The sequence below is a fragment of the Lutjanus erythropterus genome, chromosome 8, assembly GCF_056507025.1.
Source record: "Lutjanus erythropterus isolate fLutEry1 chromosome 8, fLutEry1.hap2, whole genome shotgun sequence".
In the NCBI taxonomy this organism is placed as follows: Eukaryota; Metazoa; Chordata; class Actinopteri; order Lutjaniformes; family Lutjanidae; genus Lutjanus; species Lutjanus erythropterus.
Window position 1 is genome coordinate 33,506,859 of NC_139324.1, and position 27,470 is coordinate 33,534,328.

Below are 27,470 nucleotides of genomic sequence, written 5' to 3' on the forward strand. Positions count from 1 at the left end.
TCAACAAGTTAATGTTAGCACCTGTGGATGGTTAGCAAACATGTTTAGCTCAGAAACAGCTATCGTTAGCTTGCTACCATGGCTAAGGGAGGCTGACTTGATTAAACTGGCATTCACAGAATATTTTGAAAAGTGTTTGCCTACTACACTTGTTCACACAGCGCTGCTTTGCCATGACTGAAACAATTTAATCTTCCCTGGTTTTGCTCAGAGTAATGACGCTGGCTTCTTGGTCTTCTCCCAGCTCTTTAATTCCCTTTTATCTGTTGGATGCCTCCCATTTTTCTATGGCGCACTCTGTTCTGAGTATTTTGTCAGATATTGGTTGATTCGGATGTGGGCCCTACCAACAGCGTATTGCGTTCCACTGCGTCATAAGCATTAAAGTGTTTCATTGGATAAAACTTTAGTTATGCCTCCAAGTGCAGGATGTGTCATCAACCGTTTCAAATTGAAACTGCTGGAAAAGACAAACTATGAAATATCATTGGAAATACCCAAGAATATCTACATTATTACATTTTTATCATTGTTGGGCCAGAAACAGGTGTATAGGTGAAGTATACACATGCAATAAAAACACTTAAACATCGATTTTGACTTCACAACAACTTCAAGAGTTGAGTTTTTATAGATTTTTAATAGTGGGAAAAAAGCAAACCTTATATTAAAATATTACATTATTTATGTATATATGTTCTTTTGTTCCACTTGATTTATGCAGGGCAAGGTGAAAGAGCATCATGATGGCTTCCAGCAGCCACCTACTTCACGTTGGACAAATCCACAAAGTCTGTTTGCTGAAGGGCACTTTGACATTAACTGTCAAAGGAGAGAAAAGTCCTCACTTTTTCCAACAGTATCTTCTCAGTGGGGCACAATCCACAGAAAGTAACTGATGTTCGGTCAATAGAAAGAATATATACTGGCAAGGACACACTATTATAAGTAGAGTCAAAACAGAACACACACACACACACACACACACACACACACACACACACACACACACACACAGAGAGAGAGAGAGAGAGAGAGAGAAATACTTGCTGCACATAGCTATTCCTGTGGCCTCAAAATAGCAGGTGGGCTGTCTCGCTCAAACAAAACTACAGTCCATTAAGCGACAGACTGCAAAATTTTAAATTTTGCATCTGGTACTTAAATGCACTTGTCACTCGTCACATAGAAGGAAAGAGCTTTGGTGAAGAGGAACTGTATGTCCTTTTCAAAGGCTAAAAGTTTCTATTCCTCGCCACCTTTGCTTTTAACAGCCCATGATCAAAGATTAGTGCTGGGTGAGGTGGAAATACAGGAACTCAAAATTCCTCTTCACCCTCAGAACCAGATTAAAAGTTACAATGACACATTCTTAACCTTCATGTGTCATAACTGCAGCAAAAAAAACCCTACATGAGTAAAAAGTTTTGTTTTTTTTAAGAATGAGTACTTTTTATGTTATTTTTTTAAACTGTACTTCTAATCTTTACTTGAGTATATTTTGAGTCCATAATCTACTTTCTACTTATTTGACATTTATACCTTAAGAACATTGACTCTGGTTTAAATGTAGGGATTAAAGAAGAAATCTGTAATATCTTTACTGTAATCATTAAAGGAGTGATTAAGTGTCTGTTTATGAATTGGAAGAAATCCCTAATAATCTTGCAGAAGCTGTATTTGTTTAAAACGATTCAATTAATCAATATATTAATGGAGCGTGGCAGGCAGTGAGACAGGCAGTCACTGAACTCAAACTCCAGTGGCAGCGTACGTTTGTCTTCACGATAATGGGCTTAGTTTTACATTGCCTGACAACTGACAATTACAAACAGCTGATCAACTCAGCTGAGCAGTCAGCCCAAGCTTCCCCAAGTCTGGGGAGGTGGGGGCGGCGGGAAAACAACTCGCTTCGACCATAGCTCGTACATTAACCCGTTCAATATACAGTCCATGGCACAATTGCTGCATATTGCTCCTGTAAGTGTAAAGGGGGGAGCACATCAGGATCAGTTCTACAAGTTGCAACTGTGGAAGAAAAATAAGCAACACATTTTTTTTGGCCATGATGTGACAACGATGGAGCAAAACCAAGAACGAGACGCCAATTCCAGCACCGATCCCTGGACACATTTGCCCACATTCTTCATACAAAAAATCTAAGAAGGACAACAGCTTTGATGAAGTGCCTGCAGTGCCTCCTGAAAAATAGACTTTTAAAAAGTCCTTCAATGTTCACAAGCACACTGAAGTAAGCTGTGCATACTGAAGGTGAAAATGTAGTTAGCTAGCTACTGTTAGCTATGGTAATTTTTTATGTGCAACTTTGTTGTTTCTGACATGAACTTATCTTGTAGGGAGTGGCTTTTGAATCACTGTGGTTTAAAAGCAGTTACCCAACTTCAACATTAATGTTAGAGGGAGGGTCCTGATAAATGTATGGGGGGGTCTGAGTTATCTGTTTGAGTTTTATTTTAAGCAGCAGCATTGCTATACTGCTTATAAAGTAAATAAAATGCTTGTGCCATGATAAAATAATAAATAAACCAAGATGTGAGGCCAAAATGAACACTCCAGACACATGAGCCTTTAACATTATTCACACATGAAACTGAACTTTAAAACTTTGAATTTTGAGTTTGAGTTTTGACCTTTTGGAGTTGCTGTAGCTGGTCAGGGTGGAGTGCTGAAGCCAGGGTAATAGACTGAGTTAGCAATGGGAAGTCAGCTCGAAATTAGCTGCTATTGGTTTGTTTCCACAGATTAGAGGAAATGTATGCCTTGACATGTGAATGGCGAAAAGAGGAATCGCAAGATTTAATAGAATTTATTTTTCTCTCCCACCCTTAATCGTTATTTCATATTATTTTAGGGCCATATCGCCCACCACTGCTTTGAGTAATTTATTCATCAGGTACTTTTTTACTTTCACTTGGGAAGGTTTCTCAAATTACTTGAGTATAGATTTTCTCTGCCCACCACTGCAAAACAGCCAACAGTGCCACAAATAAGAGCAGCCTTTTTGCAGACTGATGTGTTTAGTTAGTTTGCAACAAAGTTACAGCTCACTGACTAAATACAGTGCTTTCTGTTAATTCTGTTGTAGCATTATCATTGAGCCCTGTTTTGGGATTTTTCATAGACTAACATGAATTATCTTAGCCCAACAAATTATCAAGCAAGAGCTTGCAGATATCAGCGAATTGAAGGCTAATTACAGGCTGTTCCTACAGAACATCTCCTCACAACAAAAACAGCAATTAGCAAAGCAAAAATCTAATGACGACATCACAGAGCAATCAAAAGTTTTCTCAAGATTAAATCGCTAGCTGTGAGAATATTCTGGTTTATTCTCATTCATTTCAAGACAAATGCTCCCTTGTCAGTTCGAGCATGTATCACAATGTGTGTCCAGCTTAAAGAGATGAAGCTGAACTGATAAACTGTCTATGAACACATCAGCCATAAAAATTCTCCCCAGACAAGGTAATCACCAAGTTAATTAAGTAGTCCATTTGTCATTTCCATGGCTCTTATCTGCTTCTTCTTCTCTTCTTTTGTCTGACTTCTTTGCATCCTTTCACCTACAAATCTTCCTCCCACCCACTATTTCTTCCTCACCTTCCTCCACCTCCTCCCATCACTGTTCCTCCTCCTACTCACTCCTCCTCCTCTTCCTCCTCCTCCTCCTCCGCCTCTCATCAGGCTTCATCTTTCCCCTCACTCTGCTCTCTCTCGCTCTCCTCATCTCCCTCCTACGATCTGAGCACTTTCACGCGCCACCATCTCACTGTGTGTGTGTGTGTGTGTGTGTGTGTGTGTGTGTGTGTGTGTGTGTGTGTGTGTGTGTGTATGTGCATGTGTGTGAGTCACACAGATGCTGCATTGCAGGGCTCTCCTCTCAGGTCCGTCTCGCTGCAGGAGCCAGAGAGCAAGAGAGGAGTTGAGGGATACGAGACATTGTTCCTCTGTGTGTGTGTGTGTGTGTGTGTGTGTGTGTGTGTGTGTGTGTGTGTGTGTGTGTGTGTGTGTTTACTGTACATATATTTACGAGTGCATGTTTGTGCATGAAGCTGCATATTTGCATATGTGTGCTATGTGCAGGTGTGCAGATATTTGAAACCATGCATATGTGAGTTTAAAAAAACAGTTTGAAATTTTGGAAAATACACATATTAGCTAGGTGAGCTAGAACCTGCAGCTGGGTAGCTTAGCTCAGTAAGAAGATGGGAAATGCACAAAAATAGTATAAAGTATAAAGTATAAAACCAACAACTTTGATATGTCTTCACTGGTTCCCTGGCAACTGGTCGCAGATAAAAAAAATAGTCTAGCAGACCTCCAGTAACATGGCAAACAGTAATTTTTAAACTTTGTTTGCAGGATTGCAGGTTACTTAAAAGGTGTGTAAGATTTAGGGGGATTTATTGGCAGATCATGGCAAAAATGGAACAATATATTCTTCATAAGCATGTTTTCATTTAGAATCACTGTGTTTTCGCTAACTTATGATGAGCCCTTTATATCAACAGCAGGTGCGAAGTTGTCGTGTTTCTACAGTGGCCCAGAACAGACAAACCAAACACTGGTTCAAAGGCCTTTTATGTTCTTCTCAAAGATTCTCTGACACACTTGGAAGGGAAGGGTGAGGCGAGCGGTATTCACAAAAAAAACGTTGCTACTAAATCCTATACACTAGTCCTTTAAACATGTATTCCAAAATAATTATTAATTACCTATTAAGAACTAGTCCAAATAGGTTATCACAATATGGACGTAAGAAAACTTGATCACTTTTAATTGTTGACTACCTCAGTGATTACCTCAATGTTTATTAATTTATTGTCCTGCGATTCCTTCCTTTGTTGTATGCAAACAGACATTTAGATTAACAGCGATTATTATGTACATTTATACTATTCATACTGCACACTCAAACTGTACTTTTACCCACACAACATCCTGCACACCAGCATCTCCACCTACAGTCCCAAAGGTTAGCTAGCTAACGTTAGCGGTTGGTCTTACCTGTAAATGTTTAGGATGGATGCTGACAGAATTTTCACAGCTGGAAAGCCGAAATGTCACTGCACCATGATGTTGTTCCCCTTTTCTGTTTTAGAGACAAAATAATGCCAAACCTTCCGCCTAGTGAAAGCATTTTCTTCACTAGAGGCCATGATAATGAATTGGTCACTGTAAGATTAGCTACGGTTTCCTTCAAGACCATTGGTTCCCCAACCTACCCAATCTCAATACAGCTTTGGAATGACTCACTCATTCTTTTGGTGTGTGTGTGTGTGTGTGTGTGTGTGTGTGTGTGTGTGTGTGTGTGTGTGTGTGTGTGTGTGTGTGTGTGTGTGTTGTGTGTGGGCTGGGGGGCTCAGCTTTTTATATATATATATATATATATATAGAAGTAGGGGAGTCTCCAAGGAAAAAAGGTTGGGAACCACTGCTCCAGAGTGTTGTAAAGTGTAAAACTATCTGTAGTCTGATTACATCTTTTTTTTTTTTTATCTGTAACTGTAATTTTTTTAATCCTAATAATGTAACTCTGCTACATGTAATCCACTACACTCCAAGCCTGTTTGTTTTGTATTTTTGTACGGTTTAAGATGCAAATTTAACAATCCCCTGTTACCAGTCTTTGTGCTAAACTAAAATAATGAGCTGCTGACTCCAGCTACATATTTACTGCACAGTCATGTCAGTGGTATCAAGCATCTAACTCTCAACAAGAAAGCAAATAAACATGCTTCCCAGACAGTCAAACTCTTCATTTAACTTTCTCGGGCTATAGTCAACATTTCTGTCATGTTAGAAATCACTTGTTAGCCCTGAGGCTGGTGTTACTGGAGCAGGAGAAAGTGGAGTTTCTTGTGTATAACTAAGCTAAAGTAGTTCAGGGTCAGGTAATTTTATCCACAAAAGATGGATAAAATCCTTCCCTAGAAGGCCTACAAATGTCCCTGTCATGCTCTGTGTACAAGCTCTCTACTACAGCAGCTCCTCACAGTAAAACATTACAGAGTTAATTATCTAATAGGGCTCGACTGATATATTAAAGTCATCTTGTCAGTTTTGTCGACCCAACATCTTCACAAGTGTCATTTTATAAAATCTGAACTGAAACCCACCTCGTGCACGACACCGTGAAAAGAAGACCTTATTAGAGTGACTGTCAGCATAGAGTTCTGGTAAAGGTGTACAGTAAATGCAGCTTCAAAGGCTTTTGATCTAAGAAATATGTACACTTATGATTTTTTTTCCCACATGAAAGTAAAAAGATGTTGAACAGCATAAAATAATGACTTTTAGGAGCTTTAATCCATGAATTCTGTCACCATCGGTACTGGAAAGGCCTTTAAAAACCTGTGACCGAGTACTGACATGTCCTGTTTCAACATAACAGTTCTCATCAGAAAAACAAAAGTATTGGTAACTTGTTCAGACATTTAAAAGGGAACTATTGCAGCTGTGTGAATAATGAGCACTGGCTGATATCCTGTAGAGGCAGGAGTAGAAATAGTGATGTGAAGTATTGGGAGGAGTAAATTAGAAGTACAAAGCAGCTGACTTTGATACCAGACACTGAGATTCACATCCTGTCTCATAACTATAGTTGGTTTCTTTTCATCTGTTTTGGAGGCTTAAATATGTCTAACATAAGCTGCCCTGCAAGCACCAGCGATCAAACCAGCACCCATCCAGCCACAAGCCTGCTTGTCTAACCACGTAACAGGTAACTCAAAGAAATTCTGCATTCCTCTATAGTACAAATGACTCATTTCTACAGTAATATGTTTGCATTTGAAACTAGAAAAGAACACTGCAGATGCCACTATGTGGGTTTTCATTTACCTGTTGTTATGGCCACAAAGATAATTTACTCATTCTGAATTTGATGGCTGCAACATGTTCCAAATAAATTGGGGACAGGGGAAACAAAAGACTGGGAAAGTTGTGGGATGCCTAAAAACATCTGTTTGCAACATTCAACAGGTAAACAGGTTAGCTGGTAACAGGTGATGATATCAGGATTGGGTATTACAGAGGAATCCTGGAAAAGCTGTTCACAAGCATGATGGGGTGATGTTTGTGAAAAACTGTGTGGGAAAATGATCTGACAATTTAAGAATACAAACCTGCAAAAATTTATGGATTTCACCATCTACAATCCATAATATCATTAGAAGATTTATAAAATCAGTGATGCTCAGGAACACTCAGGAAACCGTTGTCAGTAAACACACTTTGCTGCTGCATCTACAAAGGCGAGTAAAGACTCATCCATGCAAAGTGAAAGCCACATATTAACAACATCCAGAAACGCTGACAACTTCTGAGGCCCGAGCTCATCTGAGATGGACTGACGCAAAGTGGAAAAGTGTGCTGTGGTCTGGCGAGTCCACATTTCAGATTGTTTTTGGTAAAAATTATGGACGTCATGACCTCCGGGCTAAAGAGAAGAAGGACCGCCCAGATTGTGACCAGCACTAACGTCAAAACGCAGCATCTGTGATGATTTGGGGGTTCGTTAGTGCCCATGGCATCTTGGGTAACTGTCATATCTGTGAAGGTTCATACACGTGTGGTGCATTATGAAATGCAAAAATACAACAGCAGAAATAACAGAAAAAAAACTTTTAAAACTTAGTGAGTGTTGATAAAAGAAAAGGTGGTGTATCACAGTGGTAAACCTGCTCCTGTTCCCATGTGTTGCAGGCATCAAATTTATAATGAGTGTGTATTTAACAAAAAACAATAAAGATTATCAGTTTGAACATTAAAATTGTATTCGATTAAAAGTTTAAAAAGTTTTTTCCAAATCATTTCATTCTGTTTTTACATATATTTTTTTGCACGACGTCCCAACTCTTTTGGAAGTGGGGTGGCCCATTATCTCATTGCAGCCTCTTTTTTATCTCAATGCATCAACTCCTTGATTTAAGATAAGATCTGTATAACAGCAGTGGATGGATGGAATAAAAACATCTTGTATCAACTGACATTATTCAAAGACAAAGTAACACACATTGGCATTGTCAGCCAGACAAGTGTATCCTGACACACACAATGAACATTTCTCAATAGCAGCACAGCTTAAATAATGATTTGACTATAAAAGCTGACAACCAATCAATTATTTGAAATGATTATCAGCAACTCCAGACTGGAGCGTCCCTCTTCTACAATACATATTTGATATTTCTGACAATGTTTCACTTCAATTGTTCATTAATCTTTTGTTTCATTACTCCGACACACACTTTGTCTCATTCATCATCACCATGTTGGGTAGTTTTTCTCATGTTATTGACACCAAAATAGTACTTGTACGGTATGTGAATCAGTTAAAATCAGTCACTTAAGTTGAGTTTCTTTTATACATGCTTTGAACATAATGTGCTCTTTCTGTCCAGTCTATTCAGTCTATTCTGTCATGTTTCTGTCAGTCCTTATAAAACAGTAAATATTTCATGATTTTGCACTAAAATAAAAGAAAGGAAAACCAGATACTGACCCACACACAGATACAGACGATGGCAGACACAGATAAAACACTCTTACCCACCATCCATCACCAACCTCACTACATTTGAACAAGTGCAGAAAACAAAGAGAAGCCATGAAAGCGTGACTGCCTTTCAGCAGGCCTTGGTGCTGATCGTCTCACTAAAGCAGCTCTTCTCTTCCCACTCAGTACCAACTTCCCACTCACAGCTCCTAGCAGCCTGCACTCACATGTACATCCACCCACACGGCCATTTCATCTGCGGAGGTAACAGGCATTCTTTCTGTGTCTCTTGTTGTAAATGTTTCTTTTTCTCTCTCTGACAGGTATTCACCACATCTCAGACGTTTAGGATACATTTATGTGGTTCGGAATAGGCTTCAAATAACACTGCATGAGATTTTGACTGGTTTTGGATGTATGAGTGCATAGAAATATGTAAACTTTCTGTTCTTTACAGAGAAATTGTAAACTTTACATTTTTTTCCCACAGAAATATGTCATTTTTACTTTTTTTTTCATACAAAAACATGCAAACTTTGAGTTTTTTTAAAAACACAAAATATGTAAACTATAGAAAAATATTACATATTTTATGCAGAAATATTTTACACCTTAATTTGTACATTTTGAGTTTTTCCAAAGAATTATGCAAATGTGCAAAATCTGTGTTAAAACTGAAATATACAACAACATGGAAATAAAGAAAATGTAAAATTTAATTTTTTAAACAAAAAACAAGCAAACTTTGTTGTTGTTTTTTTTTAAACAAAAAGCAGAGATGTAAAAACATTCGCTTTTTTTACACAATGCTGTATGTAAGCACTGTCCTCTTTATTACAATAAATACGTAAAATTTACGTTTTGTTTTACACATAAATATGTAAACATTATGCTTTTTTTACAGATAAATTTCTAAATGTGTTTTTTTCACAGAACTTTGTACACTTTGTGGATTTTTATGCAGAAATATGTCAAATTTACACTTTTTTTTAAAACACAAAATAAAGTAAACTTCACATATTTACTTAGAAATATGTACATGTACCTTTATTACATGTAAATATATGAATGTAACATTTTGGTGTTGGACACTTACACTTTATTTCTTATCATTACATTGCAGCAATAACTTTGATGCCCCCATTGTGAAACCAGGAGCCTTTCCAGAACTATATTCAACAGCTTTTGTTGTTACTTTGAACTAGAGCGATTTGTATGAATTATCTTACGAGCAAAAATTTAAACAGAGATTTTGCTGTAATGCAGGTAACACATATGGTAACACATATAGCAGGTATCCTCACCTGGTTAGTCGGTCTGGGATTAGATGATGAGTCAAACTGGATGCAAAAACTCTGCCTTCTCTCCAAATCTCACGGGGCTGACGTCAAGATTGTCAGAGGAATACTGAAAGCCAAGGGGGATGGCCTGCTTGTCGCACCTGAAGAACATGAAAAAGCCGATCAATTATTATTTTTTCTATTTTCATTTTTTACTTAACCCAGATTTCCACAAATCCACATTAGACTGATCAGTGATTTCACTCGGGTCGGTGTCCAGCCCTACAAGCAGTAAAACATTCCTGTATGTAATAATTAGTTCAGTATGTCTATGACATGCTACAGCCTCCAAAATGACCACTACGTTACATCAACAGCTGTCAGCTGTGTGTACACAATAAACTGGCAACTGAGTATAAATGGCCATAATAACCAGTCATCTGTTATAGAAATAATTTGCATATTAACTCCTACAGTTTGATACAACCATTTGTTGTTTGTGTGCTGAACCCAGATGGATGAATGGCGATGTGGTGGGATTTTAAATAATTAATCAAAAAGAAGGGCACAAACAAATTACTAAACATCACATAACAACACCACCAAGAATGAAATATGGACCACAACAAGCCCTATAATGTGTATACGCATTGTCAATAGACATTTAATCAATAGTCGTAACGAGATTGTCCAATAAAATGTTCAACAGTTTCACTTCAATGTGAACAGCTGTGAACGCACATTACAAATATGACCTGGCTCATAAACAGCCTTTTATATCCATTGATAATGAAACGTGCTATGAGTGACACGCAAACAGCCAATCACTGAACAGGTGTGACACGTGACACAACAACAGAAACAGTGAGGAATGAGAAAATTATTGCAGACATTGAAGAAATTGTTATCAAGTTGAGATCACTCATTTGTCTTTTTTTGTGTTTGTGGGTTTTTAAAGTGATTAAGTTCAACTTTTTTTCTGGTATTTATTAAAAATAGGTCATTAAAAATATAAATTATTTCTAAATCAACTGAAATGAAACACTTATTGTAATAGATTTTCTGCTATTTTTTCAGCCCTTTATTATAGTTATTGAAGCATAAGTAGCACCTGCAGATACGAAATGAGCAAATAACTTTTGTTATGTTTTACTATGTTAAAACTTGCGTTAAAAATATATTTTCTCTCAAGCTGTATTAGATCAAAAAAATGCGAAAACATTTTTGCATTCTTATCTTAACTTTCTCTTACTTTTTTCGTACAAAGGGTTTGTACGAGCGTGACACGTCAGATTCAGCAAACACCTGTGACTTCAGATAACTGTGTACACTGCTTCCCTGTGTCTAAGTGCAGGTGTATGAGACTTGAAAATTAGCATAATTAACACCAAAATACCATATAAGGCTGCACTTCCTGCCGCATATGTCAAGACAAAATGGTTTAATATAAAAATGGCTTTAAAAAAACGAGAAAGCGTCATGCCACAGCAAAGCGATTGATGACTGCAACAAGAGGAGGGAGTCAAGGGAAAGTCCTCATCATGGAGATGGACGGCAGTTATGTGCCATAATAGGTGACTGTTCCCCTGGAGAGCGACCTGCACAAACCTGTTTATGAAGATGTACAGCCAATATGTGAAAAATCTGGGTTTTGATAACAGCAGATTGACTTTCTACAGAAAACTCAGAATATGAGAAAATTGGTGAATGTGACAAATTCTCCTAAATCACTTAGAGGAGCTTTATGTAGCAACTGTCAATCGCCTGTCAATGTAAAGTTGAGCCTGTTAACCTGAAAACAAAAGCCCACTGCTCTGAAAATACACACTCTGGAGTTTGAGTTCAGTGGCAGCGTGTCTTCTACCTGCCAGACTCCATTAACATATTGCTCAATATATCTACTTAAACACCTACTCCTTGTAAAAAAAAAATTAATTATTTCTTATGACTCATAAACAGACACTTACTCATTCGCCAACCGTTTGGCATTAATTTGAATACTAATCAATATGTAAACAAAAACAGTTATACCGGCCCCGAACAGAATTCTTGACGGAGAAGTATTTTAGTTTAACATGTTTCCTTCATCTCTGATGACATATCGTGATCGTTTTATGATTTATTACAGTGAACACGTTACAGATTTCTCCAAATCTGTTCGTAGGAGTTTTTCTTGCATGAGGCCCAATATTCTTCACTTGAATAATTTGAGTGCACAGCAAGAGTGAAAATGTCCCTTGCTTGCCAATATGTAAAACAATAGGAGCATTACATGACAAATATAAAGCAAGTGCTTTTAGGCAAATTAGTTTCAGGGATCTTAACATTTTAATTAGAGTACAGAGTTGATACAGAAATATTCAGACAGACAGATACTTGTCCATTGTTTACAGGTTTTCCTGAGTTGTATCCAAGAAATCTTTTTTTTTTAATCTCTGCTTTTGCCAGACGATGTAATCTCATTCTCCTCCAGCAATGAAGAGACCAAGGGGAAGACGTTCAATTTGAATAACTGTCTTTAGCCCGTATGTCCAGACTCAAATTCCTCTTGTCATTATCGCTGTATGTCGTCCAAAGCAATCAGCTAATGGATGGACTCCTGGTTCAGAGTGTAGAGTCTACGTTGTGATGGCAGAGAGACAACTTGTCAGAGAAAAATATGACAATGATCACTGATTTCATTAATTCCATGGTGACAAACAGTCCGTGTAAAAAAACATTTGTCGCATGTCAGTTGTTGGTTTTGTTTTGCATAGCCAAAAATGCACATCTTGCTGACTAGAGTCAAAGGAAAGATGGAACATTTCTGGGTGCATTGGGGAAAAAACTGCCTACAAACACCTGAAAAGCTGAATATTTCTAACACTTTTTTGTGTGAATTAAACAAATAAGAAAAATTGTGAAATTAAGCATCTATCTGCAGGGTCCACTTAGGAGTGATGAGGTCAGAGCCCACACACCAAACTCTGTTCTGTTGCTGTAATGAACATTTCAAACCTGAGTTGTCAGACTGAACTGTGGCTTTCTTTTACTTTGTTTTGCCCCCCAGGTCTGTCACCCCTTAGTGCCACTATTGTCTATATCACATTAAATTTGCAAGCATCTGCTTCCCAAATACAGACTTATAAAGGCCTGTAAAAACTCTAATTAGTAAATTACGTGATCAAGGTGACTCACTGCCATAAAAATCAGAATACTTTGCCTCATCCAAAACCTGCTAAAGAAGTGCAGTCAATACCTCAATAATAATATTATATTAACAATATAATACATCTTTGTTAGTTGCTTTAAGTGCTGACGCGGGTTGCTGCTTTTCCAAAAGGATCAAAGCAGAGTGAGTCAGCAGCACCACAAGCCTTTTCTTTACCATGTAACAAAAAGTGGCTTATATTCTTATATCGCACTGAATAAAAGGGAAAGTGGGAGTTCTGGAGGAGAGGAGCAAGAAAAAGATGCTTGCACAACTGGGTTGCTAATGTACTTGATTAAAAACTGCAGCAGGAGCCTGAAGACCAGAAACCGAATAACATTCTCGCCATTCAAAGGTCTGGAACAAGGCTGGTGTTGCAGATTTGTAAGGCAAACTGTAACAACAAATAACTTGAGCTAGCATTTAGCATCAGATTATCAAATCAAATTAACATGTTTTTTTTTTTTTACTCATTAGCCAACCGTAAAAAAATCTTTTCCATTGTCCTTATTTGGCTTGTTCTGTCATTCTGTGATATTTGCTCCTTGGTTTTTGGTTCAAATGGTCCTAACTTATGGAATAAAATAATTTGAGTATTTACTGGCAGATTCAGGACACACAGCAACATGTCTGCACATGCTCTTTTGCACTCATCTGACAGCTTTGGCAGCACGGTGCCAGCATGTCATTTTTTGTAAAACAGCACATAAATGCGACAAAATATTTATTTGAAGACAGTAAAAGGCCACTCATGGTGAGTCTTTTTCTTTAAAAGGTCCACTGTGCAAGATTTAAAGGGGTTGGGGGGCAGAATATGGAAAAATATAATATACTGTTCACAAGTATTTTGAAAGAATTGTGGTTTTAGGGCCTTAGAATAAGGCGTTTATATCTGCAGAGGGTGCAGGTCCTCTTCCAAATAGCCTGCCATGTTTGTACCATAATGTAGCCCAGAATGGACAAGGCAAACACTGGCTTTCTCTACTCTGAGATGAATTTAAAAATACAGATCAAAAATTTTAGTAAGGTTGTTTTTTAGTATCTAATATTGCAAGAGTTAGACCATAGGGCTGTACTATGATGCAAAATGAATGTGTTAGCGAGGTATATTGAGTCTAAAGCCAGAGTTTTTAGTGTCACAAAGGTGGCTCTCTTTGAACCTGACTAGATCACCAAGATAACTGAACTGAACTGAACTCATAACCTGGTCAGGAGAAGGTTACGTTCTGAGTTTCAGATGAAATCGGCTGTAAAAGCACCGCTCTTTAAGTAATTCTCTTCCTAAATAAGTTCTTGATGAGCGATATATTGAGTGAAGACATTAAAAATGAATAATTGCTGAGCTGTACATTTGTAATATCACAGAACAAAGCCATATAATGTAGAAATGGAACATAATGTAATGTAATAGCAGCACAAAGTGTAGGCATCACGCTGTCACGGGAACCTCCATTTGGTGATTCGGAGTCGTAATCGCTTCACTTTGTGTGGAAAAGGAGTCAAATGATGTAACAAACGCCCCTTTTTATGAGAGCATGCACACAGTCTGAGGAGGAAAGCCTGGGTTAACAAAGCAAGTTATCGTCGTGATCCCCGTTATCTCTGATTGGGGTTTTAGGTTTTGCCAGCTCATGCAAAGAAAGCCTCACTGTGTTGAACTTCCTTTGTAGTACAGCCCTTTTGAAGATTGTAAAAAGCTGACTCATGCCTTTGTTTTTTTTTCACTTAGATTAGTTGATACTGGATTAACCAAACAGATCGCTGACAGACTGCAACTTGTTCAAAATGCAGCTGCAAGAAAACAAAAAGAGGAGAACATACTGACATACTGAGGATTGATTTTTAAATTATTTTACTTGTTTTTAAAGCAATAAATGGTTTATCACCTTCATATCTTTCTGACCGCATAACTGAGTATGTTCCAAAACGTTTCCTCAGGTCTTTAAATTACTTTAAATGACTTAAAAACAATATCATGAAGCGGCTTTTGGTTCTTATGGACAAAAGATTTGGAACAAACTCCCACCACATATAAAACAAGCAACTTCTGTCAATAGTTTTAAGAAACAGCCCAAAATTAACTTTAATAAACTTACATAATTTTACATTTGTTAAAATTATATTATGGTTTTATAGCTTAGGAAACAGATTTTTTAAAATCATAATTTACTTGTTTCTATTTTGTTATATTTTAACTCCTTGTGTCTCCTGTCAGTTTTTCTTAACCTGTTTTATTTGAGTACTGATTTTTTTTGTCTCACACTTTGAGCAGTATTCTATGTTATGCAAGGTGCTGTATGAAAAAATATTATTATTATTTTTATTTATTTTTTTTTTAAGGTACAGCCTTTACAATTTTTGTGAGTTTTTTGTGAGAGATCTGCAATCTCATCACTAGGTAGTACCAAATCTTACACGCTGGTCCTTTAATGCAAAAATCAGTTCAAACATCAGTTTTCTCTATTATCAGGAACCATCTTAACCTCTTACTTAACAGAGAGAAGAGGAACACAGTGCTTGAATTGAGACAACCTGTGGCATAGAGAGCCAAAGCCTCAGAGCTTAGAAAGAAATGATGTTTACAAAAGCAGAACACACTTTTTTGTTCTCTTCCTCAGTTTGACAACAGCTGAGGGTCATAAGTGAGTCATACATCACACGAGGACCTTGGACAGACCTGTATGTTCTCTGTAAATATGCACTTTGGTTCCCACACAGTGTGTGTGTGTGTGTGTGTTACACCAGAAGACAACCAACCTCAGGCACAAAGCACATCTCTTCACCTTATTATGATACTTTATGGTACTCTACGGTGCATTCACCACCCTGTCTCTTTACAGAAGCTCACTTTTAAAGGGACAGTTCACCCCAAAATAAAAAAATGCAATTTTTTTTGTTGCTATGTAGATTTTTTTTGGTGTTAGCTGCAGAGTCTTGGAGGTATCGGCCACAGATATCTCTCAAATATAATGAGACTAAATGCTTGTAAGGCTCAAAGCACCAAATAAATATTTGAAAAACCAGTACTACTTTCTTTCTACTAGAAAGACAAGACAGGAACAAATCTGGAAAGTTGGAATGAGATCCCAAATTACATCACAACAATAACATCTGTGACACATTTCAAACAGGCATATAAACATTATTTGATGGAAGGACACAGTTGTAACTCATAATGTCTACCCACTTCATTTAAGTCTTACATCTGAATGTTTGTTCTGCTGTTTCTGTTGATTGTTTCTGTTTTATGTTGTGATTTTGTCATTTATGTGCTGCAGAACAGGAACCTGCTGTAAACCTTTTTTAACTGAGTCAGGCCAATTTAATTCCAACTGATTTTAGCATCTGTAATATTAATTTTAATCTTCTAGTGTACAGCAGTAATAATAAATAATATATTAAATGAAAAAGAGGAATTGCTTTTGAATTCTTCAAATGTGTTTTTGGCGATTTGAGCACCAGAAGTGGAGTGCCATTTAGTTCTATAATATTTGAGAGAGGGCAGACATCTCTGTGGATCATAGCTCCAAAACTCTGCAACTCTACGAAACAACTACGAACTACGAAAAATCTGTATTTTTGATTTGGGGGTGAACTGTCTCTTTAAGTGGAGGAAAAGGAGGAGGAAAAGTTGTGCTAGGGAAAAATCAGTGCATCATTTTTATAGGACTATAAACACATGTGGCATGAAAGAGTCATAAAAATGAATCATCCAGTGATTAGTGTGAGGACAGAAAATTGCTAACAAAACTGTATAAAGAGGCTGCGTTAAGGCTCATTGTGAGATGTACCACACTGGCCTACATCAACCCGTGTAACTTCAATTATGTATGGTCAAGAGTTTCCAATAAAAATGCAAATGAAATGCCTTGAAGCGAAATGACTCATAATTAATAGAAAGAGAAAAAAAATGAGTAAGAAAAACCTTTACTAGATACAGATTTGAACTGTGGTGACACAGCAGCAGACAGAAGGCAGAGGCAGGTCTGGTGGAGCTCTGGAGCCATGGCCGGTCTCTGGCAGCCGCACTCACCAATTTGTCCACAATGTCATTACAGCCTTTGTGAGGCATTGTGGCTCTAAATTATACCATGTGTTTAGACCACCAGGGTTGTCCTTTTCACGTTAGCACCAATCATCTAGAGAAGATCTGTATGAGGAGTTTCCGGGTGGTCAACCATCAACCAGAAAACAGATCAACGTTGAATCATTGCAGATATATGGAGCAGAAAAGGAATTCTGTCAGGGTTCACTTGGACAAAAATATATCTGTAAATATGGGGGATTATATTCAGGTTTAACTTTCTAAGACTTCATGATTATAATAATTCAGTTCTTCCTTTCTTTGTGTTACAGCATAAGTTTTAGTGTGCAAAGATGATAACAACAAAAATCACATTTGAGATATTATAGGCATATATTTTATTTTATTTTAGTATATTTTGTGCTTAGCCCAGGCTAAGAGATATATTAGCCTGGGGCTCAGGGAACTGTTAGCCCCAGACTAAGAACGCATTCACACTGGCACAGTCCTGGCACACTCCAAAGTGGGCTTAGCTTAGATCTTGCTGAATGAACTAAAGCCGGGGCAACCAGTGTGACATGCAACTTAAAGATCAACAAAGTAGTCTTGCTCTACCAATGGACAATTAACCCAGAGCTAGTTGAAGTTCAATGTGAATGGTTTAACCATGGGCTTAGCTTAACCCTTGGCCAGGACTGTGTGTGTGAAAAGGGGGATAAATTATCCCAGGGTTAACTCTTTGTCCAGGGCAAAGGATAGCCACCTTTTTCTCAAAAATAATCCAGTTTAACCATGTGTTAAAAGAGACTCTCTGGCAGCATCTGATAAAGGTGCACAAGAGTACCTTCTGCTTCAGTATGTGACGCCAAAGAGTGGAGCCAAATTGTTGGTATGTGACACATTGAAACAAGAACAAGTTGAGGAGAATCTATGGTGGCCGCGAAACTTACAAAGGCTGTACCTAGAGCCAGTGTTTGGTTTGTTCATTCTAGGCTACTGTAGACACAGGGCAGTGCAACATGGCAGACTCCATCAAAGAGGACCAGGGCCCTCTGAAGATATTCTGCAAACCCCCATAAATCTTGCACACCGGATCTTCAAGTAAAGGATCTGAATACTTCCTCCACCACTGCATAACTCTAACCTTCACTTTCCAGACCTACTGCTACCCGGCAAAGCGATACCAGATTATTTTACTCATCTAAACCAAGGGATAGCATTAACGCTTACAAGTGCTCTAGTCTGACATTAAATGCCAAAGGAAGAAGAAACTACGCAGGTAAGATAGCAACATGTGCACCTGATGCGTGGGATGGGTTGGGGACAAACCCTTGAGAATCGTGGAAATTCACTGGTACTGGTATTGACTACTAAATGTCTGGTATTGTGACAACCCTGGTCCATTTATGCTTTTGGTTGTCCGCAAGAGGCAGCATGTGTTGCATAGTTTGCATTCATTTAATTAGATCTTAGACAGTTTTATGACTCTAGAAGGTTTGTTATCACCAGACAAACCTCGAGTATGTAGCCTTCATATGGGTATCGTGCATAGATTCTATGAACATCTTCAGGGTCTTTTTCAACATGTTTAACATCTGGCCACACCCCAGTTACCCCAGTCACAGCAGATGTGATGTATTTGACAACTACCTCACATATATAATGTATCTATAAGAACACACACACATCTTTTCAAGCTATCCTCTCCTCCCCCAGTGTGAAAGTATTTTCTGCACATTTGCAACCCTGTACCTCCAAGACACAAACACTCACACACACACGAACATACAAACACAACTCACACACACTGAAAGTGCTTTGTTCTGTCTCCTGGGACTGCACATCCAGCAGCCACCTGTCAGCCCATATTTAATGCAGTCTGCAGGGGGTGATGTGTGCGCCTGTGCATGTTTGTGTGTTTCAAATGGCCGAGCTTTTCCCTGCTGAGAAAATGCAAAGAGCTCATGTATTTGCAATGTGACTGGACGGGTGTCAGGAGTTAAAATATGTGCTGATTCCTCAAGGCCTTTCAACAAAATAAGTAGCAAGCTTTGGATTATTCAGTAATGCTTTAAAATGAGTTCCTAGAAGGTTTGATTCTGAATCATATGGTTATGTAAAGCTTTAATTTTTAATGAGTGTGTGCCCTGCAAGCTAAGGCCTTTACCTCTCCCTGGATGATGCCGCAATAAAACTCTGTATTTCAGATTATTTAAGTGGGGTGGTATGAGGTACTTATCAAGAGTCTTCAGTGTTTTAAAAAAGTTAGTTGGGAGTCACTAAGGTCATACAAACACAAACAAGCTAACAAATCAAGGCAGCGGAAGACCAGAAACTTCTGTGTTCTGCGAGGTAAAATTACCGAATGGGTTGAGCGAGAGAGAGAGTGGTATTTGGCTGAAAGCTACTACAGGGTCCGACATCAAGGTTTTTTCCTACTTGCCCTGCAGGGCAAGTACCTCTCAAATCCACCTGCGCCATCTAAATTCCTACTTTCCCTGCCTAGGAGGTTCTTCTTCTGGCTGTGTGGTGCATACTTTTACTCACAACTTATTTATAACTAAAATACATTGCCTGTTGACTGTATAAAACACTACACAACACTTCTTTCTTCAGAGAGCAGCATTTATTAGCTATATTATAGCCAACAAAGAAAGGATAAAAGAGATAAAGACATTGTAAAGAACAGAGGGGGTAGGACCAGAAAAGTTTTTTTTTTTAACTTCCTCTTACCCCTATTGAACATGAACAATATCGTTTATGTTCATTATTTGTCATTAATGCGCTGTTGAGGATCCTGTTTGTCAGTGGCATCATACTCCACCCACGGATATATTTCTTTCCACGAAGGGAGGAACATTCTGTGTCTCTTTTCCGTCTCATAAGCTAATTTAGCTAACTCTGGCTGCGAGCCTTCTGCCATGATGTCTGAATGAACACCTGCACGTCTGCAGAGATGCTCAGCCAATGGAGGCAGCGGCATGTTGTAACTGAATTGTTGATTAATCTGTCGATCATTCACTCTCTCTCTCAATCGATTAGTTGTTTGGGTCCATAACATGCCAGAACATGGAGAAAAATGTTGATCAGTGTCTCCCAAGAGTGAAACCAGAAAATATTCACATCCAAAAACCTTAAATATAACTTTGCCACGTTGTAAAATGGATTTACAACAGTGATTTGTGACAGTTTCAGGAGACACAGACAAATGATGTCACTCTGCTGACTGGTGCATCAGATCAGAAAACACTTCCAGTGTATGACACAGTGGATTTGTCATTATAGTGGGCATGAATAAACAACATATTTTGTTGTTGGAGGACTTCACAGAATGTACTATCAAAACAACTTCCCCTCTAATGTGCAGATATGGAGTAAGGATTTAGACCACATTGCTTTTAAAGGGAAATTTGGCGCTTTTCATGTGGATGTCCAGTCCTGAGTTCTAGTGCTGCAAAATATATGTTCTTCCTGCATCCAATGATGTCACTAGATATAAGGAAGAACTACAGGCTATTTCAGCTTGGATTTGTAGTCTCCCTCTCATGGCAGCCAGGGGGCGCATTAGATGAGCATTTTTACCATGTTCTGGTCAACAGTGTACTGACTATATGCTATGGTGGTGGTAACACAACAATATGGGCATGTGCACCAGAAGCTGGCCTGCAGTGCATCCTGGTACATGTAGGCACTGGTGCTGAGCTCTGCAAACAGGATAACTCAGTTTTCTTGGTCGGTATAGCAGCAGTGAGGAGTTTATTGCTTCAAATGACTACATTTACCATCAACACTGACTAGTACATGTACATGAAAAGTGCTGAATTTTCCCTTTAGGGCAAATAACAACACACAGTTTTGGAAGAGATACAAAAACATCATGCTCAGTCATTTTCTCATGCAGTGAGATCATCGAGGGATCAAAAAGTGCTCTTGAAAATGAAAAAGAAAGTAATTACTACATGTGTGAAACTTGTAGTTCAACAGACACTAATCCACCCATTCATTTTAAGCTATTCGGTACCTTGTCCATGTAACAGCCTGCATAAAGTAATACAAAAACGTAAGTGATACCTAAAATGAAAAATCTATGCTATTCAACAGATTTTTCCCCGAGTTTAAGCTGAGCAAAGTGATTATTCTTCTCTATTAGCCTCTCATTCATCATCCTCTCTCCTCATTAACCTGCTCTCCCTAAAAATTACTGCATGCCGCCATGATCTATCGAAAATGGATGGATCTGTGTGTGTGTGTGTGTGTGTGTGTGTGTGTGTGTGTGTGTGTGTGAATGCCAGTGCATATTTAAGCTCTAATCATAATACTTCCAGTGTCAGGCATTGTCACAATAAGACACACAAGTAATTCACTGTTTTCATTAAAATGCAGTAAGTGAGCTTTATGGGAAAGATGCAAATATTTGCCACCTCATGCAGACCATTTGTAATATTTGGAAATGAAGATGAATGCAACCATAAAGGTTTGGTTTCCTTACTGCCTGATAAGAGACAGAATTGTCAACTCATTAAACTCCATTTAGACTTGGTGGAGTGGGTGGATTTGAAGGCCTGGACTCAGACAAGTTTCGTTATGCAGAAAAGATACCCTGTTTACCCTTTGAACAACTCCCTCATCTCATAACTCATAAATGTTCAGACAAGTTTAATATTTGTTATTTATTTGTGATGCTATGCAGGGCATACATGCAGTTCAAAGACGTTGCTGCATTTTCTTTCAAACTGATTTGCAAATTAATTTGGATGTGGATGATTTGGTACAGTTTAGGGGCAGAGCTGTGTTTCAGGCTGTGACGTACAGCCAGTGTAGGAGTGTACGTTCAGTTTTACATCATACTTCTTGCCATGCTTTCGACGACATCAAGCTCTCACAATGACAATCATCTTGGCTGCCCCGGCTGTCTGCTCCAAACGCCATGAAACACGCTCTGCTTGTATGATCAATTTAGGGGCTGTAGTCTGGAAACACAAATTCCACACCCTCATTTCTTTTTTCCATTTTTATCTAGACCAAGAAATGACTAAAAAATTCCACACTTTTCCGTACTGCATGGGAACCCTGAGTTTATAGTTTCTGAAATCCTGTGTAACTTATGCAATTAATTAAATCACTATTATACAGTGATTGCAGGTATTGTCAGTGTGAACTGCTGCGTCTATTCATGGTAAAGCACTATTCAATGTCATCATTTTATTAATTTTGTTAATCACACTTGGACAATACAGTACAATTATAAGATATTTCAACATTTCCGTCCAGTAATGACCGTCTACAATTCGAAGCACTTTTATTTGATCCATACATTTTCTCACTGTAATTTGAGCTATTGTTCATGAACTAGTCTTTTAAAGTAGAATGTGAATATTATAGAGGAAACGGAAGTGGAGGTGAAAAGTTCTCAAATTATTGCCCCTCTTTAAGTTCTAGTAATTACTGTCAATGAATGCATGTATGTACTAAATAGGAGAGAGTTTGACTTAAGTGTATCCTGATTAAACCAAGAACAAGAATATTTCTGGGCTTTTTTTGATACTATTCAGTATCTTGTGCAAAAGTATTAAAACTCAAGACATTTGTTTTTGGAGAACCCTTTAAAATAGAGAGAGAGATGCAACATTTTTGGTCTGTTTGGATGGTCACTGTGTCACATTAGGTGATTATATAGTTCTAAATATATGGTTCTATAGTTCTTGCCGTGTCTTGGCCGAGAGACATGATGGCCACTGGACAAATTGCTCCCTGTCCAATCACTGCCTTCTGTCTTTTGCAACGTGCGTGATGTTAACAGGAAGAAAAGTGCTAGGAAGTGACACAATATAAGCAAACGATGACGGGGGATGTCTTGCCTACAAAAGACAGAAAAAGTGACAATGATCTTTCCTGTATGTCACAGCACCAACATCATTTCTCTTTTGTTTCATTTTGCATGGAGGAGCGATCTGTGCTCCTACTGGCCAACGATCAAACACATCATGGAATCTGTCATAGAAGGCAAAAAATTTCTAACCTGCTAGGCCTTTTGTTGACTGTTGCACCCCCCTTCTACAGTAAGTGAAGATTTTTTATCTGATTAAAACATCTTTCAATTTATCCAGAGACAATGCGGGTACAGAATTTGTGCAGTTCATGAGTTGCTTTTAGCCCATTTGTCTCTGAGTTGGATACTGCAATCGTGCAAACCCATAAGAGGTGAAAAAGGTGACATGTTCGTAAACCAGTTCCCTATAGGGGGGTGAGAAAAAAAAAGTGACTGACTCGCTCTGCTATGTGGAGGGTGGAGCTCTCTGAATGCCAGCCTCAGTCTACAAGAAGCTGAGCTTTTTTGAGCACTGAGCATAAAAAAAAACAAAACTTTTCCATGGCATTCAGGTATAAATAAAAATGGAGAACATATTGCACCCTTTTATTATTTTTGTTTCTAATGCTGTAATACATAAAAAAGCTCTTGATTGAGACAAAGATGTGTCTCTGCAAATACTATACACAGACTAAACATGATTTCATGCGTATATTTCATAATGATGGTCGTCAATATATATGACCACCCTGACTACAAAGAGAGCAGTGGACAGTGGGTGATGGTCAGGTAGATTTGTGTGAGATAAAAAAAGACCATGAGACAAAGAGATGAAACAAGATGCAGAGGTGGTCAAGAAGAGAGAGAGAGAAGGGAAGAAAATGAAAGTCTAGCCTGAGGAGTGGGGGGAGTCTGGGCCATTACATCACTGCTGCAGTGGCTGACATTACTAAAACACTCTGTCTCTCCCTCTGTCTACAGCAACTGCCACTGAACAACTTATTGTTATGTTATGGTCACGTAACGGGATTATGTGATCAGGATACCAAAAAAAAAAGGGTAACTGTACAGTTAGAGAAAAAGATGTACTCAGATTACAGATACATTTTGCTTTGCTGGTGGGAAACTCATTAAATAAGAAAAGAGGAATGACATCATAGTACAGTGACTGTTTTGCCTTCACCTATGACAATACTGTCAATATTCAAGAAATCAACATCTAATTTAAAGAAACATTAACAGGAAAGTAAAGACCAACTGCTAACATTAGTTACATAAGCACTGCTAAGTTTACCTACACACACCCACTGCTACCGTTAGCTATGCAGACCAACAGCTAACATTAGCTGTACAGAACAACCACTAATGTTAGTTACACAGAACAATCGCCAAGACTGGCAATACAGAGAAACACCACTAACGTTAGCAACACAGAACAAGCATTAACGTTACCTACACGGACAGACAAGTAACATCAGCTACACAAAACAACCACTATCGTTGGCTACCCAGAAATCCAGTTAGCTAGCTAACCTGTCAATATGAATACCACCACTACTACTACTACTGGTGATACTGGTGAAGAGTTTGGTGTGTGGGAATAAGTTTAGGGCACTTTACTTAATACTTAATCTTCCCATCAGCTTCACACATAAAATCTCTGTTCATTCACCAGCACATGAAACGAAAGGCCAGAGACTGCAGTTCATCAGTTTTCACTGGATTTTTATTTATTTACTTTTTTCTACAAGCTACTACCATCAGAATGATTTGAAAGATGCCATAAAAGCATCATGTGTCTGACATTATTTGCATGGTCTGAAGTAGGGATGAAACAATTATCAGTTTCACAAAAGACAACAGTAAAATTCCTGATTAATAGTATTACTGTTTTAAGTTTTAATCATCTTTAATTACCAGACTTAGAAGAACTCGCAGTGAATGCTGTCCAGCATCATCCAAAGTCAACAACAGTCTCCCAGATGGAGGCGCAGATGACATCGCAAAAGACATGATTCCAAGTTAGTGAAGGGAATTTCAAGTTTTTTAAAACTTGGTGAAATGATTTCAGTGTGAGTATCAGAACTTTCTTGAAATGTTCAGCACATTTTAACAATCCAATAATACTGATAGCTGCAAACATTTTGGTCATTATAATCATGATATGAAATGTTCATGCTGTTTCGTCTCTGGTCACGAGGTCATTTGTTAAGAAAAAAAAAAAAAACAACTTAAGCTGCCCTTTTTTGTGGTGAACCCACTCCTGGGTTTCACAAAGATAGACACTGACTAAGATAGACATCTAAATTCATCCGTCACACAAAGCAGTTAAGTTCTTGACTATATTAGTAGGAGTATGGCAAATTGAATTCTGGGCAAATTAAGACCTTTTTTTAAAACTTAAAAAAAAAAAATGACTGACTGAGTGACTGCACCCAACTGCTCAGTTACAAGGACATTTTACTCGGAAAGTTCAGTGTAACAATACAAAAGAAAAATCTGATATGGAAAAAATGCTGTGACAGTAAACGAACATCACAGATGTTCAAAAACATATAAAAAATATGGTGCAAGACAAAAAAATCATTGCTCTCTCCATAACAATGTTAGAAAACCACAAATTACGAGCCATGTTTCCCTCTTTTTTGTCGTTGGGTGCTACTGATCAGCTCTTAAACTTGTGCTCTCTAAATACTTGCTCGCTCTTTAAATACTTTGTTTTTAATTATTTATGGCTCAATCCCGGACCTGAGTACCAATTTCGTACCATAAACTGTAAAGGTGAGCTGGTATGACAAAGTACCTTGAATAAAGTACCTTGGTAACATGGGTCTTAAGCCTGAGTCAGTCTGGGGTTAAGGTGTCTAATTTTTTGGCTTACAGTTAGTTACCTTATTATTTTTGCAAAATGGTCTACCGGTTGCGTCTATAATAACAGGACAAATATTGTGATGTTTGAAATTCATCAGAATTAATGTATGTTGTAAGTGCTGCATTTGCAGTGTCTTGTCATTTTTTAATGGCGCCAACACCTGACACAGGAATTAGATAAATGTTTTATGATATAAATAAAGTGACATGTACCCCGGACAGGATCGCCTGCCTTTCTGGTTCAGCCTCCAGTGTGATGGAGCTGGTGAGGACAAAAGGAAAAAAGAGAGGCTAAACAAACAGCAGAAGGTCAAACAGACCTGCTGGGAAATGCCACTAATGTTTTTCTTCATGGAGACGGCAGGGGAGAGAGAGACGGAGGGAAGGCTTACATGTTTTCACATCAGATACTTTCATTGTGTTTGGATGTACATGTGGTTGTTAAAAACTGACAAAGACTGCCCTGCTCAGCCATACCGAATGTCAGCGTGAGTGTTTAAAGGGGAGGGAGCAAGAGCAAAAGAGCTGTTGGGGGCACTAAAGAGTACAAAAGAAGCTGAATGATCGATATTTATTGTAGAGTTATGAATATTTAAGAGTCATCCATATGAAAAACTGCAGTGAACACCGTCACCTGTAGTCAGTTAGGACCATCTGAAGATCAAATTAAATATGAGTGTAACTTTATTGATGTGGTGGCAGTGATGAGGAAGCTGCTTAGAGCAGGGAGTCCTTTCAGTTTTTGCATAGGACTCTTTTTTTATATCGACAACATTGTTGTGCATCAGCCAGTGTGTGTGTGTGTGTGTGTGTGTGTTTTAGGCCTCTATATTTCCCTTACCCTCCCAAGAAACTCTCAAGCCATTTTTCCTTTTTTTTACTTGATACCTCGATACCGGTTCCTGAAATATACGTTTTTTCAGTACTATTTTTAGAAAATCAGTTTTACAAAAGAGAAAATTAATAAAACAACATCACACAACAGGGAGTCGTGTTCATTTATACAACAGTTCTATGAGCACCATTTATCAGTTAACACCAACAAGCGACAACAGATTATGATTTTTTTAAAATTTGCTAATATATTTTGGCTCCATCAACACAAATATCTCTGCCACTGGACTGGACTGTTTCCAAGCAACACAAAAATTTTCCTGCACACTAATGTTAGCCTTCCAGCTACTTTGTGCAGGTCTACATGTTACCGCAACAGCGCTCCACTTTAGTTGTCCTGATGAATCCATAAAACTGCCTCCAGACTGTATTCAGCTCAGACTTCTTGAGAGATTGAATGTCAAGGTTTCATTTTTTTAAGATTCAGCCTGGAACGGACCAAACAACCGCACCGAGACCACTTAAAAAGGTGGTTCTCCGTCCACTTCCAAACAGACCATTCATTTAAATAAACCACTCACAAAATTTTACAATGGCAGATATGTTATTTTAGTTTATTTAAGAAGCTAAACTACTAATAAACCCATCTGCTGATCATGAAAACTGTTATAATTGATCTATTTAAGCCATTATAGAGTATATTTTTGCAAATCATTTTGTAGCCATGATGCAAATGCACATAGGCGCAGGTATTTTCCCTGATTAACAAGTCTCCTACTCTGTGTACTTGGTCAGATTAAAAGGTGTGTAACAGTGATCCCACAGTAATAAGCCCTCATTTTCATCCTGTCTGTGGTGCCTCACTGTCAGTGAATGTAATGGTTATTAGAATACCTGTAAAGTGGAGTGACACATGTAGTTTAAAGGTCCCAGTACTCTAT

General features: G+C 38.1%; 1 protein-coding gene across 8 annotated transcripts in view; it reads right to left on the reverse strand.

Moving 5' to 3' along the window:
* The window catches only part of map2 (microtubule-associated protein 2), a 150,323-nt gene that overhangs the window by 72,910 nt on the left and 49,943 nt on the right, over positions 1 to 27,470 (reverse strand). For all 8 annotated transcript variants that reach the window (XM_084725347.1, XM_084725341.1, XM_084725343.1 and 5 more), the window contains one exon: positions 9,826 to 9,962. The gene's annotated coding sequence lies outside the window, so the exon portion shown is untranslated. The remainder of the gene's footprint in view (positions 1 to 9,825; positions 9,963 to 27,470) is intronic.